This window comes from Callospermophilus lateralis, chromosome 1 (assembly GCF_048772815.1).
Source record: "Callospermophilus lateralis isolate mCalLat2 chromosome 1, mCalLat2.hap1, whole genome shotgun sequence".
Lineage (NCBI taxonomy): Eukaryota > Metazoa > Chordata > Mammalia > Rodentia > Sciuridae > Callospermophilus > Callospermophilus lateralis.
The window spans coordinates 179,253,211-179,273,471 of record NC_135305.1 but is presented as its reverse complement, the minus strand read 5'-3'; the positions used below and the strand labels follow the sequence as shown (position 1 = coordinate 179,273,471).

At 36.1% G+C, this 20,261-nt stretch overlaps 1 protein-coding gene and 1 pseudogene across 1 annotated transcript in view; one reads left to right on the top strand and one right to left on the bottom strand.

The window, feature by feature from the left end:
• Erc2 (ELKS/RAB6-interacting/CAST family member 2) overlaps positions 1 to 20,261 on the top strand; it is an 813,481-nt gene that overhangs the window by 544,458 nt on the left and 248,762 nt on the right. The window lies entirely within an intron of this gene.
• LOC143408486 (rRNA-processing protein FCF1 homolog pseudogene) lies at positions 9,364 to 9,960 on the bottom strand (annotated as a pseudogene).

Here is a 20,261-nt window from a genome sequence, read left to right as displayed (position 1 = left end):
AGACTTACCTTGCACAGAGCCTGGCAGGTAGCAGGGGAGGGGTGTCTATGTATGTGTGTTTGTGTGTGTGTGTGTGTGTGTGTGTGTGTGTGTGTTTAGCTTTTATAAGCACCTAAATTGAGAAAATCCATGAACTAGGCATCTTGGGGGATTAAAAAGATGTTTAAAAATGTTGTCTACATGTAGAAAAGCTCTATATTGTATAGAAGACAAAGGCATGCATAGAAGAATGCAATATTAACCAAGAAAGCCATTCATTTTGGTTCTGTTTTGGTTTTCCAGATTAGAGATTATGCAAGGGCTTCACAGGGGATACTCAATTGAATGTGAATCTTGAAAAATAAGTAGTGTTTCCATAATTGGGTAGATCAGGCATGAGCTTCTTAGAAGACAATTCAATGGATGGTGCAGAAATATAAACACATGCCATGAACGTACGGAGTGGAGCAAGCAATTATCAGGAGTTCAGAATAGGGAGGTAAGGCTGCAACTGCAAATTTGCACTAGCAAATTGGAAAGCCACAGTAAGGAATTTTGGCCCAGAATCTAGTGGAGAAAAATGATTGGGAAAGAGGGGAAGGACAGAGAAACACCAAAAATTTAAAAAAATGGAAACTTACAAAATACGTATTGAGTGAAAGTCAAATTAATAGAAGATGGACACAGATTGTCTTGGGGGGAAAGGCGGAGGAAGGAAAAGAAGATGGTTTGAGGTTTTTTAACCAGAGTTAAATATGATATCATAAAGATGAACTCCAAGTACGTCTCAAATTTTTTCAATTACTTAGCTTTGTTATTTTTGGTTATGCTTTTGTTTTTTCAAAGTGAATATATCCTTTTTAGTAGTTGTAAAAATAAAGTATGTCTATTATCATAACATCAATCATTCAGAAGTATATAGGCAATGAAGACACCCCCACCACCTCATGGAGACAGTTGTTGTTAACATTTTAATAGCTGAAATTTATTTTCTCCTTCCCTCTTCCCTTTCTCCTTTCTTTTCTTCATCCTTCCTCCCCTTATTTCTAGGTATATATAATTTAGCACGAAAGTGGTAAAACAGGGCTTTGTTAGTGAGCACAGATTTACCTCATCATTTTTAATAGCTATGGAGCATTTCACTTTATCTGTGGTATGATGATTTATTTAACTGTTCTCTGTTATATGCCGAGTTTGTCTCCAGTCTTTCTGCTAGAGATCACACATTTTATAGCCTTTGTATTTATTTCTAAACACTTTTGCCAACATTGACTTTAGATAATTTTTTTAAGTCTTTGATTTGGAAGATCCTACACATGACGTGCAAAGGAGGGACGATCCCCTCATTCGTGTGTGTGTGTGTGTGTGTGTGTGTATTTTGTAAATGAAGAAAGATTTACAGGTGTATAGTCCATTTATACGTGTTTGTATATGAAATGCCTATTCCTTCCTTTTGCCCCTTTTGTTTCGTGAGACATTTGATCAATCAGTTTATATATTAAAAAATATATCTTTCATTGTAAACATGAAAACATATAAGTTTCTGTGTATATTGGCCTTTTTTTTTTTCATGTTTTCACATCTACTAATCCTTTCTTCCTAGTTTTTGGTTTTTTGAGTTATGCCTAACAAAGGACCTACTACTATTTCCACAAATGGCAGATAAATGTTTGAAGCAGTGGGTCTGGAAGCTGCCCTGTTGCCCTCTGCCATTTACTGAATGGACTGCACAATCCTTCTGCTGAGCTTCCTAGTGGCAGGATAAAAGAGGATATTATTAAGAGTTTTGACTGTCTTGAAATGGGAGTTTGCCATCTCTCTGAAATCTCACCTCCTGACAAATTCCTCAAACGTAACCTGAAATCGGAATCAATGTTGGGGTGGGGCTGGGGATGAGAATGACTGTGAATGGTATTCACTGCAATCCTGGGGAGAAGTCATTTCCAATTCAGAGCATGGCCATTTCCCTGAGACTTTCCTCACTCCTTTCTGTCCACAGTGGTGGTGTCAGCTGATATTTGTTTCTGACTGAAGAGGCAACAACAATATCAGCTTTTTTTTGTTCTATTTATACAACCTCTGGTGCAGGTAGCTATCAAATTGAAAAATTAACTTGGGCTTCTGTGAACTTAGTTCCCTCCATCCCTTTATAAAAGGAGCTTCTTGAATTCAGTGTTCTAGGCCTTTATAAACCAGTGTTCTAGTCTGTGATATGTGATCTAGAGGGGAAAAAAGTAATGGCATGCTCTTTCAATGAGCGCCATTACAAAGTTTAAAAGAAAAAGGGGATTCTAAATAATTTAAATGGTGAGGTTTTAGAGTGAAAATGCTACCTGTAAGCAAACCAGTTGGTGGTTTTTAAGTATTTTAAGTATGTATGTATGTATGTATGTATGTATTTATTTATTTATTTATCTTAATTTGGTATATATGACAGTAAAATGCATTTTGATTTATTATACACAATTTCAGCACAACTTTTCATTTCTCCGATTGTACATGATGTAGCATTGCACCCTATGTGCAGTCTTATATGTACATAGGACAATAATGTCCATTTCATTCCACCATCTTTGCTGACACTTGCACCCTCCCCACCCTCCCGCCCCTTTGCCTAATCAAAGTTCCTCCATTTTTCTCATGTCTCCCCTTTCCCCATTTTGGATCAGCATCTACTTATCAGAGAAAACATTCAGCCTTTGGTTTTTGTGGATTGGCTTACTTCACTTACCATGATATTCTCCAACTCCATCCATTTATCTGCAAATGCCATGATTTTATTTTCTTTTAATGCTGAGTAATATTCCACTGTGTATATAGACCACAGTTTCTTTATCCATTCATTTATTAAAGGGCATCTAGTTTGCTTCCACAGTTTAGTTATTAAGAATTGAGTTGCTATGAACATTGATATGGCTGCATTACTATAGTATGCAGATTTTAAGTCCTTTGGGAAAACTACAGACCACTAAAGAAAAAAATTGAAGAGGACCTTAGAAAATGGAAAGATCTTCCATGCTCTTAGGTACTCAAAATAAATATTGTCAAAATGGCCATACTATCCAAAGCACTATACAGATTCAATGTGATTTCAATTAAAATCCCAACATCATTCCTTATAGAAATAAAAAAAAGCAATCATGATTTTTATTTAGAAAAATTAAAGACCCAGAATAGCCAAAGCAATTCTGCTAGCAAGAAGAGTGAAGAGGAATACACAATATCAGACCTTAAACTATACTACGAAGCTATAGTAACAGAAACAGCATGGTGTTTGGTACCAAAACAGATAAGTAGACCAGTGGTACAGAATAGAAGACACAGAATCAAACCCACATAAATATAGTTATCTCATACTAGACAAAGGTACCAAAAACATACATCAGAGAAAAGATAGCCTCTTCAACAAATGGTGCTGAAGTTTTTTATTGTTAGCATGCAACCCAAATGTTGTTAGCAAATTTTCATAAGCACTTTTGCTTTTCCATTTTTGCCTATTCTTCATAGTGTTTTTTAAAATTCTGACATCCATTTTAAAGTAGTGCCTATAGTATTTTTCAGTGTCTATGTTTTAGATGATAGTAGCAATAATTTTTTATATTTTTCTTTTATTTTAGTATTTTAACAATTATATGTATTCCTTTAATGTTTTTTTAAATTGACCTGTAGCATGTATAGAAGTTATTATTATTATTATTTCAGATGGCCAAATTTCAAAAAGAGAACACATATAACTAAAAAAATCCAGCACCCAGATCAATAACTAGAATATCTTGAGCACTTCAGAAGTCTGCCCCTTCCAATCTTCATTTCCCTCAAAGGTATTACTATTAAGATTTCTAACACTGTAAATTAATTTTGCCTTGTTTGAACTTTGTTAGTGGAATCATATGTTATACAGTCTTTTTTCTGAATTATTTTGCACAACATGTTCGTTAAATTTATCCATATGTTTGTGTGTACTTGTATTCAATTTATTCTCATTATTCTGGAGTATCTGGTTGCTCCAAATATGCCATGTTGATTTTTATTCTTTTTGTCAATAGATAATTTGGACTATTTCTCTTTGGAGAATATTTCTAGTAGTGTGGCTCAGATGTTCTATTAGTTGTGTTTTAATGAACATTTACACACTTCTCTTGTGTGTATACCCAGGAGTAGAAAGGCATATATCAAACACATACATTCAGCCTTTCCAAAGTGGTAGCAGGGAGTGCATACCCACATTTTGTATGAAAGTGAACCTGACTGCTATACATTTTTTTATATTTTGTTGAGAAAAATATCAGCATTTAATATTTGAAAAGAATCAAAAACTGTTCATTTACTTTGGCATGGTTTCCATTATTTGCTTTTATCTGAGAACTCACAAGTTACTCTACAGGTAGTAGGGTCTGAAGTAAATTGGGTGTAAATGCACAATCCTTCTCTCATTCCAGTTTACAAAGCCCAGCAGAAAACATTTGTTACTCTATATTTTTACAATACTTCATTGTGATATGAGGAGGCTCCACACTTTAAGAAAAGGAAATTGGGAGGGGAGAACTAATATGATCCAGTGTGATTTTAGTGTAACAACTGGAGCCTTTGCAAAGGAAGGAGCCAACAGGTCTGACATGAAGCACTGGGGCCACATGGTTTTGCAGTGGGATTAAGGGAACGGAAGAACTTTGTGCTTTTCATCAGAAAGTCATCCCCACAAACAATCTATATTTAAAGTGAAATATTTCAAACTTTCAAAAAGAAACTGCAAGGGAAAATGAAACTGGCTCCACAATGTGAAGACCTTTTTCTAAATATGAAATCTATGACAATAAATCATGATTTCTTCTTAAACTTATACCATAAGTTGGGTGGGGAAAGGTGTGTCAAAAGAATTTGATGCAATGAAATAAAATTCCATGTTCCATCCATCTAATTCAATATTGTTAACCTAATTATCAATCTTATAGAATCTGATCTATCAGTTGGGAATTTAATTATGCTGCTGTAACCAACAGACACTGAAATCCAGTGGCTCCCACAAGATAGTTTATTTCTTCCTAACATCAAAGTCTGAATAGGCCATGTAGGACTGACTTGCTGGTTTGACAGTGATGGGATGCAGGCTCTCTCTTACTGCTCTCCTACCCTTAGCACAAGGCAGTTCTTCTCTGTCCAGTCTGTGCTTTAGCTACCAGAAGAGAAGCAAGGGATAGGGAGGCCATATTCCTTTCCTAGAAGGGAGTAGTGAATGCTGTGTATATTGCTAGTGTGTTTATGGCGTGCCCAGAACTTAGTCTACATGAACACATCTAGCTACAGGTAGACTGATAAGTGTGGTCCTTAGCTAGGTGCCACAGGCCAGCTAAGCTTCTGTAGCTATAGAAGGGAATAATGGAGATGGGAGAACATTTCTACCTATGTGGTTTCTGAAACTTTATGACTGTTTTTATCACATTTTTATTTGTGTATGCTGATCTCTCTTTCATCTCTCTCTCACTCCTTATCTTTATTTATTTTCTTCCTTGCATAGAACTCATCTCTGAACCCTCCACTCACTCACTCTTCCTAACCAGGAGACAAGGACAACCAGCATTGAGGTCTTTATCTAGGAAAACAGAAACCTTTCCTTCCTTTCTTCCTTTCTCTCTTTCCTTTCCTTCTCCCTTCCTTTTTTTTTCCCCCTCAGTCTAGATATAATTTGCCTAAGGTAATGGAAATCATTTCTAGAATCCCAAAAAGAGTCTATGTACCCTTGATAAAGTCAAGCTAAAAAAAAAAAAAAAAAAAATTCCACCCTAATTCCTAGCAACCTATATTTAACCAGAGTACTTGTCAGTATGTGTTAGGGAAATAATAGTTATCAGTCTCTGGTGAATTATAAAGGAAAATAATTCGTTAACCTTGAGATAGCAGGGGTGCTGGACAGCTGAATAGCAGAGCCCCTCTATTCTTCAATAGGACTGGGAGCTTGGAATGCATTGTCTTCAGAGACAAGGCCAACCCAGCATTCATTGTGTGTCCCTGGAACAGGACACCCACATTCCTTTGTAAGCTTTTCTCAGCTCATCTGCAACCCTTCAACACTTCTGAGCCTCTTGTGGTTGTCTTAAAGGGTGCAATTTTTTGGCAGTCAGATTTCGAACATAATTTTAAGAGAGAAATTGAACTCATTTAGCTCTGGAATTAGACAACCTGAGTTTGACTTCAATCTCACCATTACTCACTGTTGGGGCTTTCGGCAAGTTTCTTAATGTTCTTCTGAGCTTTAATCTCCCCCACTCCTTTCCTTTTCCCTCCCTCCCTTGCTCCTTTCCTTCCTTTTGTGCCACAGATCCAACCAGGGGCTTTGTGCATGCTAGGCATGCATTCTACCACTGAGCTACATCCCCAACCTCTCCCTGCATTTTTTTAGCATGAAGAGATTTTGTAGTGACCTTGAATTAATTTACTTTACTCATTTATGCAACATGTGGTGGTTGCAGGTAAACAGAGGAGGGATAAGTGTGGGTCTCATCTAGGATGAATATGAGGCCAGAAAATACACATTTCATTTGCACAGATGTGGTCAGTCTGGGTTGACTATATGCCTGGGAGGATGTTTCCAACAAGAATGCAATACAATAAAGCAATTAGGAGTTTGGATTCTGAAGTTAGATCTAGGACGGACCCCCATCTCCATGTGGCTGCCTCCGAGTTTTAGCTCCCTTGTGGTGTATTGCCAAATTCTTTGTAGAATCAAATCCCAGCTCCATCCCTTTCTAATTATGTGGCTTTAAGCAAATTATTTAATCTATCTCTATTTAAGACTCTTTCTTTAAATGGAACCATAACAGAACCTGCCATATATTTTTAAAAAATTTAAATGATGTAACACATGGAAAGCATTTAGTATATAGCACCTGGATCATAGCAAATGCCCAGCAAAAGGTAGCTGCTGTCATATATTGGTCATTGCCAGGTTTTGTTTTAATTGTTTATTAGTTGAAGGGTTTTTTTCCCCTGATTGGAGCATCTGATTTATTTTAAAAATGCAATACATTTATTTATTTGTTCTAATTTGTTATACATGACAGAAGAATGTATTTTGATTCATAGTACACAAATGTAGCACAACTTTTTATTTCTCTGGTTGTACACAAAGTAGAGTGACACCATTCATGTCTTCATACATGTACCTAGGGTAATGATGCCCATTTCATTCCACCATCTTTCCTATCCTCTGCTCCCTTCATTCCCCTCCTTCCCCTTTGCCCTATCTAAAGTTCCTCCATTCCTCCCATGCCCCACCTCCCCATTGTGGATCAGCATCCACTTATCAGAGAAAACGTTTAGCCTTTGGTTTTGGGGATTGACTTTACTTTACTTAGCATGATATTCTCCAACTGCATCCATTTATCTGCAATGCCGTGGTTTTATTATCTTTTAATGCTGAGTAATATTCCAATATTCCATCGTGTATATATACCACAGTTTCTTTATCCATTGATGAATGGATTGAAGGATACCTAGGTTGATTCCATAGTTGAGCTATCATGAATTGAGCTGCTGTAAACATTGACATGGCTGCACCACTGTAGTATGCTGATTTTAAATCCTTCAGGTATAATCTGAGGAGTAGGATAGCTAGGTCAAATGATGGTTCCATTTAAAGTTTTCTAAGGAATCTCCATATTGCTTTACAGATTGGTTGTGCCAATTTGCAGTCCCACCAGCAATATAAGAGTGTGGCTTTTCCCCCACGTCCTTGCCTACACTCATTGTTGCTTGTATTCTTTTTATTTTATTTTTTATTTGTTTTAATTAGTTAGTTATACATGACAGTAGAATGCATTTATGCACTTTGATATATCATACATAGATGGGATATAATTTCTCATTTTTCTGAGTTTACATGTTTCAGTATCATATTGGTCATGCAGTCACATATATACATACAGTAATAATGTCTGTTTTATTCTACTATCTTTCCTATCTCCACAACCCCTCCCCTTCCCTCCTATCACTTCCCTCTACCTAATCTAAAGTAACACTATTCTTCCCTAGTGCCCCCCACCTTATTGTGAATTAGCATTTGTATATTAGAGAAAACATTCAGCCTTTGGTTTTGTGGGATTGACTTATTTCGCTTAGCATGATATTCTCTAACTCCAACCATTTACTGGCAAATGCCATAATTTTCCTCCTCTTTAAAGATGAGTAATATGAGTATATATACAACATTTTCTTCATCCATTCATCTATTGAGGGACACGTAGGTTGGTTGCATAGTCTAGCTATTGTGAGTTGAGCTGCTATAAACATTGATGTGGATGCATCACTGTAGTATGCTGTTTTAAAGTCCTTTGTTTATAAACCAAGGAGTTGGATAGCTGGGTCAAATGGTGGTTCCATTCCCAACTTTCCGAGGAATCTCCATACTGCTTTCCATAGTGGTTGCACCAATTTGCAGTCCCACCAGAAATGTATGAGTGTACCTTTTTCACCACATCCTCACCAACATTTATTGTTGCCTGTATTCTTAATGATTGCCATTCTGATGGGAATGAGATGAAATCTTAAGAATAGTTTTGATTTGCATTTCTCTAATTGCCAGAGATATTGAACACTTTATATATATATATATATATATATATATATATATATATATATATATATATATATATATATATATAATATATATGTATATTTATATTTGTTGATCGATTGTATTTCTTCTGTGAAGTGTCTGTTCAGTTCCTTAGCTCATTTATTGATTGGGTTTTTTTTTTTGATATTAAGTTTTTTGAGTTCTTTATATATCCTAGAGATTAATGCTTTATTGGAGGTGCATGTGATGAAGATTTTCTCCCAATCTGTAGGCTCTCTCCTCACATTATCAATTGTTTCCTTTGTTGAGAAGAAGCTTTTAAATTTGAATCCGTCCCATTTATTGATTCTTGATTTTAATTCTTGTGCTTTAGGAGTCTTGTTAAGGAAGTCAGATCCTAGGCTGACAAGGTGCAGATTTGGGCCTATTTTTTTCTTCTATTAGGCACAGGGTCTCTGTTCTAATGCTTAAATCTTTGATCCACTTTGAGTTGATGTTTGTCATACTAGACAGAGGTGCTTGTATTCTTAATAACTGCCATTCTGAATGGAGTGAAATGAAATCTTAAGAGTAGTTTTGATTTGCATTTCTTTAATTGCTAGACATGTAAAAAAAATCAACAAATTTTTAAATGAGACAAAAATCATTTGCAAAAAACATTAAGAAATGATTATATTTAACCATAGTCAGCTCATAATAGAGCAAATAATTCATGCTATATCAATTATTCTACATTCTATAGCATGTTTACTGAACTGGCAACTGAGAAAGATTTGGTTGAAGGAAGGTAGAGGAACTTTATCTGGTAAGAATCAGAACCAAGGGGCTCCATAATTATCTAGCATACTCTCGATATTGTATCTGTGGTTAGAAATGTACATGATAGGAACTCCAGGTATATTCTGGAGTCTTCATTTAAGGTCACAGTCAATTGTGGCCATGATGTAACACTTGATCTGAGTTAATTTTTGTACTAAGCAGTCATCTGCATAGATTCCGTTGTGCTTGAATGGTAATGGTTCAAACCATGGATCCTTTGCAATCCTTAAAGTCACTCAATACTTCTACCCCAATTTTTCATTTTCAGCCATTACACAATCAGTTATACAAGGGATATACTTGGCATACAGACAGTCCATCATTGATTGCACTAGGTCCAGTTTGGCTTTAATGGAAAAATTGATCAAGTTGATATCAACCAGGATATGATAAGGTAGGCCCAGTTGTGTATTGTAATGGAAGAATAAGCAGGAAGAGTGTTGGGGAACTTCTGTTTCCTTCAATGCACTAGAATCGTTATTTTGTTTCTTTTTAGGTTTTGATTTATCCTTTATTTTCAGCCTCTCTTCTCTAAGACTAAGCATTCGTTTCATGGTCACATACTTCCTTGCTTTCTTTTGCATTCCCATGTTCCACCACACACCTGTTTCTTTGGATACCTACTTGAAGTTTTAACAATTTTAAGAATGATTGGCCTACAATAAGCTGCACTAATTTAATATATACATTTTGAAATGTTCTGACATATGGACATATATGTTAGACAATCAAGATAATGAACATACCCATTATTCCCTCAGATTTCCCAGATCCTTTGAAATCTATCCTACCTATCCATGACTCCTCCATTCTTATTCCTAGCAAATACTGATCTGTACGCTTTATGTCACTGTGCTATATATGAGTTCACAATTTCTAGAATTTTATATAAATGAACTCATGTACTCTTTTATGACTTGCTTATTACCACTCAACATATTACATGAATCACCAGGTTTTGATTTTTATTGCTTACAAGTATGTATGTCATCAATATTGATATACTATCCATTGAATTTTTAGACATTAAAATTGTTTCTAGTTTGGGGCTTCTATAACTAAAATATTACGTTCATTCATGTACAAGATTTTCTGTGCACACATTTTTCCTTTTCTCTTGGGTAAATACCTAATAGCAGAATGACTGTGTGATATGGTATGTCTTTTTGATAAATTGTTTTCTGTTTTCCAAAGTGTTTGCATTATTTTGCCTTCTCAACCTCAGTATATAAGAATTCTAGTTTCTCCAAATCCTAGCCAATACTTTGTATGGTCAATCTTTTAAATTCAACCATTTGGATAAATGTGCAGTAGTGTATTATTGTGATTTTAGTTGTCTTTCCCTAATGACAATAAGCACATCTCCTCGTGTGCTTATTTGCCACCTGTATATATTCTTTAGTAAATGTTTTAGATATTTTGTTTATTTTATATTAGGTTGTTTTGTTTTATTTTTGAGTTTAAAGAATACTTTATTCTGTATTTAACTTCTTTATTACATATATGATTTGTAAGTATTTTCTTCTGGTGTGGGGATTGCATCTTTTATTTTAAAGCTTTTTTAATGGGAGCATAAACATTTAGGATTCTTATGGTTAAATGACTCATTTTTCATTATGGAATGACCCTCTTCATCCCTGCTAATACCATTTTCTGAAAACAACTTTAATTTTCTTCTGATTAGTATAAGCCTATCTTCTAACTTTTTACTTTTTTATCTTTATAAAAAGATAAAAATAAGTCTTATACTTATAGTGTCTTATTTGTAGGCAGCATATATTTGAGTCTTCCCTTTTTTAGCCAATATGAAAATTTCTGTCCTTTAATTGAGGTAATTAGGCCAAGTACAGTTATTTTTATTCTTTGTTATGGTCAGGTTTGAATGTATCAGCTTGCTTTATTTTTTTAATTACCCCATATTTTCAATAATCCTTTTTTTTCTGTTGACTTTTAGTGTCTTAAATGAAAAACTTGAATGGAAATTCTTTTGTTTTCTTTTTCATCTCTTTCACTATAGCTCTTTGTTTTATTATTTTAGTGGTTGCTTTAAGGTAGATGGCATATATCCTTAATCCTTAACCTTCCTTCAAATGATATTATACTGTTTTATGTATAATTCAAGAACCTTACAATATTATATTTCTGTTTTTCTCTCCTGTCTTTTGTGCTTTTGCCATATACATTTTATTCCTATTTGTATTAAATAAGAGCCACAAAATGTTTTTATGTTTACTGTAAGTAGTTAGTTATCTTTTAAAGAAAAATAAACAATAAGAAAAAACATATTTACCTATGCAGTTAACATTTTTGCTGTTCATTATTCCTTCTTGTACATTAAAAAATACCCATCTGCTATCATACTTCTAATGCTAAAGACATTAGCATGTTTTATAGTTTAGGTCTATTGGTAATGAATTTCATAAAATTTATTGGTGTAAGGATTCTTTATTCTCATTTTGAACACTTTTTCTAGATAAAGAATTCTAGGTCTACTATTTTTTTTCTATTTCTTTCTTTCCTTTCTCCCACCCCACCCGCCCCGTACTTTGAAATGTTGCTCCACTATCCTCTAACTTACATTGTTTCTGATGAGAAATCCGCTGTCATCCTTACTTTCTTTCTTTGTAATAATGGATCAGTTTTCACCTGACTGTTGTTAAGATTTTTCTGTCATTGATTTTACATAATTTGATTATGATGGGCCTTGCTTTAGTGTTTTCACATCTCTTGTTCTTGGTATTTATTATATGTCTTGGATGTCTGGGTTTATAGTTTTTGTTACTGTAACTTTAAGCTACCCTAATTACTCACAGGGTGTCATTTAATAGATTAAATTATTCATTTCTTTTTGTAGTTTGTTTCTTTTAAGAAATTGGTCTCTTATTAGTGTTTTCAGCTATATGGACAGATAATTATAGGTAGTATTTCCTTATTCATATTTTAGACTTTATAATAAGGATAGTATTCTCTTTTTTCCCCTGATATAATTTCTGTGTTCTTTCTTCTGTTTTTGGTCAATATAACTGAAGGTTTATCAATTTGAGTGATCTTATCAATAATAAACTTTTCATTTTTTTAATTGCAATTTGAATCCTTCGTAGTTTAGACTCTTGGTTTTGATAAAATCCTTTAGAGAATATTGAATATTTTTATCTTAGCAGGCCAGAAAGACAAAATTTCTCTAGGACTTTTAATTGTGTAGGTTGCTGCTGGAACCTCAGGAGTCCTCAGGAAGTTGCTTTGTAATTTTTTTCTGGGGTGCCTAGTTGTAAACCGTAAGAGGGATTACTGAGGCTATAGTGGGCTATTCTCTGTTGGCCAGCAGTGAAGTCCCAGAGTCTCATATAAAGAATTGATGTCACTTGCCATTATTCGGGTTTCCCTATATTCTTTAGAAGTTCCCTTTGCAGTTTGTTTTCTCATACTTCTTTTGGCTTAAGCAGTTTTTCCAGCAGTCATATTGAGAGGACAACTGTGACTCTAGCTGAGCGTTTAAGGTGGCTGATAACTTTCTAGCTAACTTCAGTTGGTTTGGCCACAGAGATGGTTGTCCTGAAATTGGGCAATGCTATATGGCTTTTCAGTGTTGTTTCTGAGGGGAACAGATTTGTAAAACCCTGAATAACAATCCCTCCAAAGGAACTCTGCATTTATCATGTGTTCTAGAACTTTCTGCATATGAAAATTGTAACATTCTGTCCACGGGTCATATAGTTCCAATTCCTATCATTTTCATAGCTTCAAACCCAGGTTTTGTCAGTGAGATGGATGAAGTGATGTTGAACTCATAGATATCTGGACACAATGGAAAATGTAGGGTGATGTTTTCAGGGAGGATTTCTAATAATTATATATGAAATGCAGATTTTCAAAAGTAACTCAATATACATTATGTCTGACTGATTAGATTTGTCTAGTGATAATTCAGTCACTGCCTTTATCCACATGTACAGTGGCATTTCTGAGTAATTAGATGTATCATTTGTTGAAGCAAGGTAAGGGTTCATTATGACTATATAACTACTTACCCTGTCTCTGTCTCATATTTTCTCTCCCTCTCTCTCTCTCTGAGGGGATGAATAAATATACTGGAATAAGGCCAGGAATCATATACAAAAAATAACATAGAAAAAATGTTCCTTACTCAAGAGGGAATTGTTGCAGAGGAATCCAGAACAATTAGATGGTGTTACTTCCTTTTGTTAAGGTAGAAATCTGGGGTCATAGCTAATGTAAAGAAGGGCATTGTCAGTTACAAGTAAAGTGATGCTGTTGTTAAAATGAAACAGACTGTGCTTTGCTCTGTGACCTCTCACTCCTGCCAGCTCTCCAGTGATAGCCATTGGCCCCAATGAGAGTTGGGCAGAGAGTTGGAACCCTTCCCAGACCAGAATAAGTCTCACTAGCCCTTGTGTTTGAAAACTATTTTAAATCTTTTTGGAGCTATTCATGTAGTCATAGATAATGTGGGAAATAAATACCTTGCTAAATAAATATGTTTAATAAAGACTTTCTATAGAGTGAGCAAAGGAGAACAAAAAGTGAAGTATAGAAATTGTAGCCTCATTACCTTGCCATGGTTTAAGATACTGTTTGGATCTCAGTTTCAGCCTTTTATAAAATGGGGAGGGCAATATACCTGATAAAGTAAACCATGAAAGAAAATTATTAAGCAGTGATGACTGTCAGACTTTCTGTTGTGTGTGCTACATGGACTATCTCATTTAATCTCCCAGCATCCTAGACTATACACAATTAGTATTTCTTTCAGCTGTGTGAGGCATTGGAGCTTATACAAGATACCTGTTTTGCCAAAGTCAAGTAGTTATGCTTAAAACTAGTGTATTCTGACTCTAGATTCTAGTAGACTCTTGAACATTATGGCTATCCAGTCACAAAGGTCAATTGGAGCCCTCATTCTCATTGGTGGTGCTTCCTGGATCATTGTGTCCACGTTCATTTCAAGGCCTGTGTTGGTTAGTGCCTTGCACTCAGGCAATCCTAGGTTGATTCTTGTTGCCTATCATGTCATGGAAGAGCAAAATGAAGGCATATGTGAGAGAGTTCCTGGGGGCGCCTCTGACTTCTTATTGGCCAGTATTGCTTTGGTTAAAGCAATTTGTGGTGCTGTTGACAGTCACCTGAATGCTCATAAGCTACTGAGGACTATGTGAAGCTTTGATTCTTATAGCAGTTTCTTCCTTCCTCCCTCTCTCCCTTCCTTCCTTCTTTCCTTCCTTCCTTCCTTTCTTTCTTCTTTCCTTCCTATTTGTTTTGTTTTTATTATTTTTTACTTCAATTACTCCAGAAAGGAAACTGCTCATATCTCAACACTGTAAAAACAGGAGTGGAGATAAGAATAGGAATGTTATATTTAGAAATAATCAAAACAAAACTGCCAAACACAATAAAGATACTAACACTAGCAAATAGTTTCTCTTGTACATTAACTTGAGAACTTTGTGATATTGCCACAGATGAAACATTAGTTTTCCAGAGAAGAGTAAAATATCTTTTAATATACAACTGAAATTATCACAGGTCTCAAAGAATGATGATACATGGATAATGGTCTAGATATAAAATTTTTCAGGTTAACTATGCCAGTCAGAAAAACCAACACAATATGACCTCAAATAAGAATTATTAGCAGAAACCAAGGATATAGCTCAATGGCAGGGCACTTGCCTAGAACATGTAGGACTCTCAGTTTAAACTCCAGCACTGCCACAAAAAAAAAGAAAGAAAAAAGAATTATTACTGATTTTAGGTGGATTTTCATATTCTAGAGAAAAGTAGGGCTGGGGGTGTAGCCCAGAGGAAGAGCATTCGCCCAGCATGCGAGAGGCCCTGGGTTTGATCCTCAGCACCACATAAAAATAAAATATTGTGTCTGTCTATACCTAAAAAATAAATATATATTTAAAAAATAGAGAAAAGTGATGTTAAATAGAGCTACACAGACAAAAAGATATATAAATACCAGCGCACATAAAAACACCTTGTGACAATTCCAGAAAATATGTGTATTATATCCTGCTCTGGGGGGTTCAGAACATAATTATTTAGATAAATAAATTTGTTAAATTTCATATTGTATTTCCCAGTCACTCTGACCATGGAACTTTTCTTTGTTAAGTGATTAAAAATCCTAGGACACCATGGCCACACTTTGGGGAATGTCACTCCAAGACCCATCTGTATAAAACAGTGTAAGAGTGTTTTAGGGGTAGCGTACATGTTCTCTGCCTCAGCATAGTCCTGAAATTGTGATGCTGAAGATGAAGCAGCCCTGCACACAGCTTGAAATGGGAAAGAACTCCAAGCTCTCACCCCTTGGTACTCCCTGGTAGAAATTCTTTGTGAACCATAAATCTAGTTTTTAAAAAGTAAAAGTTACTAAAATAGGTCATGATAAAAAAAGATTATTCAGCCCAAGACCCCAGTCTAATGGTGAGTAATCATAAAATAGTGATGATTAAAAGGGAAAAAAAGAACTATTGGGCTTATCTAGAACAGAGAATAAAAATGAAAGAACGTGTGTGCTGTAATTCCTTATAATTCTCCATTTCATGAGGAAAATGTAAAAATTTATCTCAGTAGCTAACCACAATTAGGAAAGAACAGCTTTGCTGTACCCATTTCATGTTAGTGTACAATTAGAAGCCAAGAGGGTAAGCCAATACTTCTTAAATTTTAGTGTACATCTGAGTGACACATAGGTTTTCTAAAAAATTCAGGGCCCCCAAATGCACTGAGATCTTAATTAGCAGGTGTGGGTTGAAGCTCAGGAATCTGTGCTTTTACAACATTTTGAGAAACACTGATTTAAACCATTTGATCATACTAGAAGTGATAAAGTGTGTAGGAGCCCTCAGAATCCTCAATATAACCATTCCACCTGGGCTGATTTTTGGCAAAATGTCAAAAAATTCATTGCCTTTTGTATTAGTTGGAGTCAACTAACTGCTTTAACACATAGATCCTAAAAGTATAAATACAGAAACATACTGGACTTTGTTTCTTGATCATACCAAGTTTATTTGTCACTCACATAAAAACCCAAAGAAAGTCCAAGCTAATAGTGGTCCCTGCTCCTATATGATTATTCTGGGACAAGGATGATGGAGGGTTGTCCATCTTCAACTTGTGCCTGGAAAACTATGAATAGGCTGAATTTGGGCTCTCCCATTCATATTATTGACACTCTAACTCCCAGTACTTTAGAATGTGAGTGTGTTTGGAGACAAGGCCTTAAAGAGGCAACTAAGTTAGCATGAGTCCTCTAGGATGGGCCAATGTGACGGGGTCTTTTGCAAGAAGAAGAAATTGGGGCACATGGAGACATCAGGGGTACATGTGAACAAAGATCATAGTCAGAAGGTGGCCATTCACAAGCCAAAGAGAGGCTCCAGGAGAAATTGAATCTACTGCCACCTTGATCTCATAGCTTTCCAGACTGTGAGAAAATACATTTCTGTTATTTGAACCACCCAGGCTGTGATATTGGGTTATGGCAGCCTGAGCAGATTGATACAAATGGGGATTTAAGGACTGTCATGGAAGTGGTACACATTATTTTCATTCGTACTTCATTAAATAGAAATCAGTCACATGTTTCACTAACCGCAATGTAGACTATAAAGTGGAACCTAGCTACACACCATTAAGAAGATAAAATGATCTTAGTGAATGGTACAATATAGTGTCTGCCATACCCTTTTACCCTTGTTTTGTATTTGACTACCCATTTACGGGTCTAGAGGAAGCCAGTCGATTTCAGTAGACCAGTCACTATATCTTCTCCAGCTTTTTGGTGCTCATCTAAAGTGGAAGTGGGAGAGAGGCCCTATCAAAGGCAGAAGAAAGATGGATCTGCAGAATGAGATTCAGTTCCTGGTCCCATATGCCCTAAACCAATACGTGGTAGTTGGAAGGAAAAAAAAATATGGAAAGAAGAAAGACTGACAGGTAGGAATGGGAAGGCTAAGAGGAAGAACCATCATTGTTGTCCATAACCAATGGGAAAAGATTATTTCAAAAGCAGGTCTGTTAGCTACAACCCTGTGAGGTAGAGAGGGTTTATTTTTAATTTTTAATTTAAGGCTAACATCTATTCAAAAAAAGTAGACAAAAGAAACGTATATCTGGAGGAATTTCTTCACAATCAATTGACCCATAAAACCAAAGTCTGGATCATGAAATAGAAGATGAACCCTGCAGCAGCTCGGACTTACGTCTTCAGTCTCTACACCCCCTTGGGTAATCTCTGTCCAGACTTTTAACCCTGTAGATTACATTTGCTTGTTGAAATTTGTGCAAATGGGATTCTACATACTAATTGGTGTCTGGTTTTTTTTGACTCAACAGTATTTTATGAAATTTATCCATGTTGTGCTTATCCATATTTAGTCTTATTGTATTCCATTGTATAATTGTATCATAATTCATGTATCCATTCTCCTCTCAATGGTCATTTAGGTTTTTAGTAGTTTGAGGCTAACACAAACAATAATGGTACTTGATATGCCAAAAGAAATGTGTATTTTTGGCTTTAGTAGATATTGCAACACAGTTTTCAAAAGTAGTTGCACCAAGAGTTTGTTTTTATTCCATTGCTTCTTCCCTTTGTGCCCCACTTCCAAAATATTCATCCTGCTACATTTCCCCAGCTATAGTGCAGATCTTTGAGAGATGAAGGTGTCCCAACTCCCCTATAGGGGACGTTCTTTAGACTTGCCATATGACCCCCACCACCCTACCAAAATTTGCCTGTTATTTGTCTCATTTACTTAGATCTTTTTTAACTTTAGATAAAATCAATTCCAAAGTAATTTTGAAGGATTCTACCAGTCAGTACATTGCAGTTGATAGAAACTAAAACATAAAGTAATTTAAGGGAATTAGTCCTTATAACTCAGAGGAACTTGGAAGATACAGTGCTCAATCACCAGGATCCTGTCCCTCCTATTATCCCCCAGCTTTCTTCCTTCTTCATAGCAGTTTCCTTCTGTCCTATTAGGGCTATGTTTTCTCTCTGCATTTGTGGAACAGCTCCAAATTCCCTTTGCTTCTAACCCCACTTGGGTTACAGATAACCTCTGAACCAATCATTTGTTGTAGGGCTGAGGAGAAGGGAGCTCATGCACAGGCTTGGTGAATGCCCACCCTGAGGCAGGGAGGAGTGGGACGTTTACTGGGACAGTGGATGTTTACTGGGACAGCAGGGCATGGTAGCTATTGTCAAAGTGTGAAGGCTACTAGTCCAATAAAGACAGGAGGTGTCTGCTACGAAGGCAGTCAATATACTCCCTCTGGGAGAAAGTTGGGATTTTCAAAAAACATTGCATGTGGTCCAGCTTGAAAGATGGGAATTTAAGGCCCAGGGGCAGGTGAACCCTCTGAGGTCACTTCAAATCACTCAGATGGGTGACTGCCCATGACCGGCTTTCTCATGAAACCAGCTCAATTACAATGGACATAAAATGTCTCATTAAAATGGACCTAGTTTGGGTCCAGTAACTCAGCACAAAGAGACCAAATGACTCCTTCACATCTTTTAAAATGGAAATGAAAGACCCAGCACAGTGTATAACCTCATCGGTTTAGCCAAGATGATACTGGCAAAGCCATGTCTGATTGGTGAATGAAAGAAAGGAAGAAGGGATTTGCCATGGTGATCCTGGGCAGCATAATGCATATTAAAAATTCCTGCAAATAAAAAACAGTATAGCTGCTGATAAACAAGAATAGAGATGGAAAAAAAAAATTAAGCTTGCTCTCTAAGAGGGGCGCTGAACCCCTGTTTTCATTGCCATCCACAGCAAGACAGGATAATTTAAATAAGTGGTCTAACAGGTCTTGGCTGTAAAGAACTGACTGGAAGATTATGTTGTAACAGCATAAATTTCAGGAACAGGCCTCAAGTGTTGATTGATCTTAAATTCTTTGTGGAATATGTGAGGATCTTAAAAGGAAATTATTTTGGATGACTATCAACATGCCAAGGTCAAAACTTCTTAGATGACTAACACTGTGCCAAATTCAAAATCTCTTGGATGACTGTACCATGCCAAGTTCAAATCTCAGGGCACTTTAAAATGTACTCTTGCAAGGCTTTTGTAAACCAATAGAATAAATGTCCAGCTATTTAATGAAATCCTTAAAGCAAAGGGGACTTTTACAGTGGAAATATCCTCAACACTCTCTCAGAAAAAGAAAATATGTTTGAAGTTTTAAGTGAGGTCCTGAGAAACATCAAAGGAAAGATCATTTTCAAACCAACTCCATGTGCATGCTGGTGGCATGGTGTGAACACATCTGAGTGCACATGTTCTCTCTGTGCTGCCATTTGCCAGCTGTGACACCTTGGGAAAGATGTAGGACTTCTCTAAACTCCAGTATATGGTATCTACTGGTTATTCTGAGATATTCTCCATCATCAGAGAGTCACCATAAAGGGCTTTGCACAGTGCAGGATGCACAGAATCTCTCAATATGCATTAGCTTTTATCAGGTTCATAGATTCCCAGATACTCATATAAGTTCAATATGAGGCCTAAATGATGGTCCCTGTGACAAATTTAGCATGTGTGCCGGGTCAGCTCTTGTCACGATAAGCCTCAACCCTATCAGGGACCATTGGTTCTGTTTCTTTTGGTCCTGAAACTCTCTCAAGTTTTGTATGGTGCCAAGGGAGCCAGGGTGCATTTGGGTTTTCAGATTTGAATTTGGAGAGTAAGTTTTGACTATCATAGGGAACATCTGTCCCTGCTGTTAAAGCAATAAGATGAGCATCTGAAGGTGCTGCAGAGTTCTCCTTCAACCCCCGCTGGTTGGTTGCTGAGACCTCTCTCCTCTCCCTCCTAATGGGATTATCCTCAGAAGACAA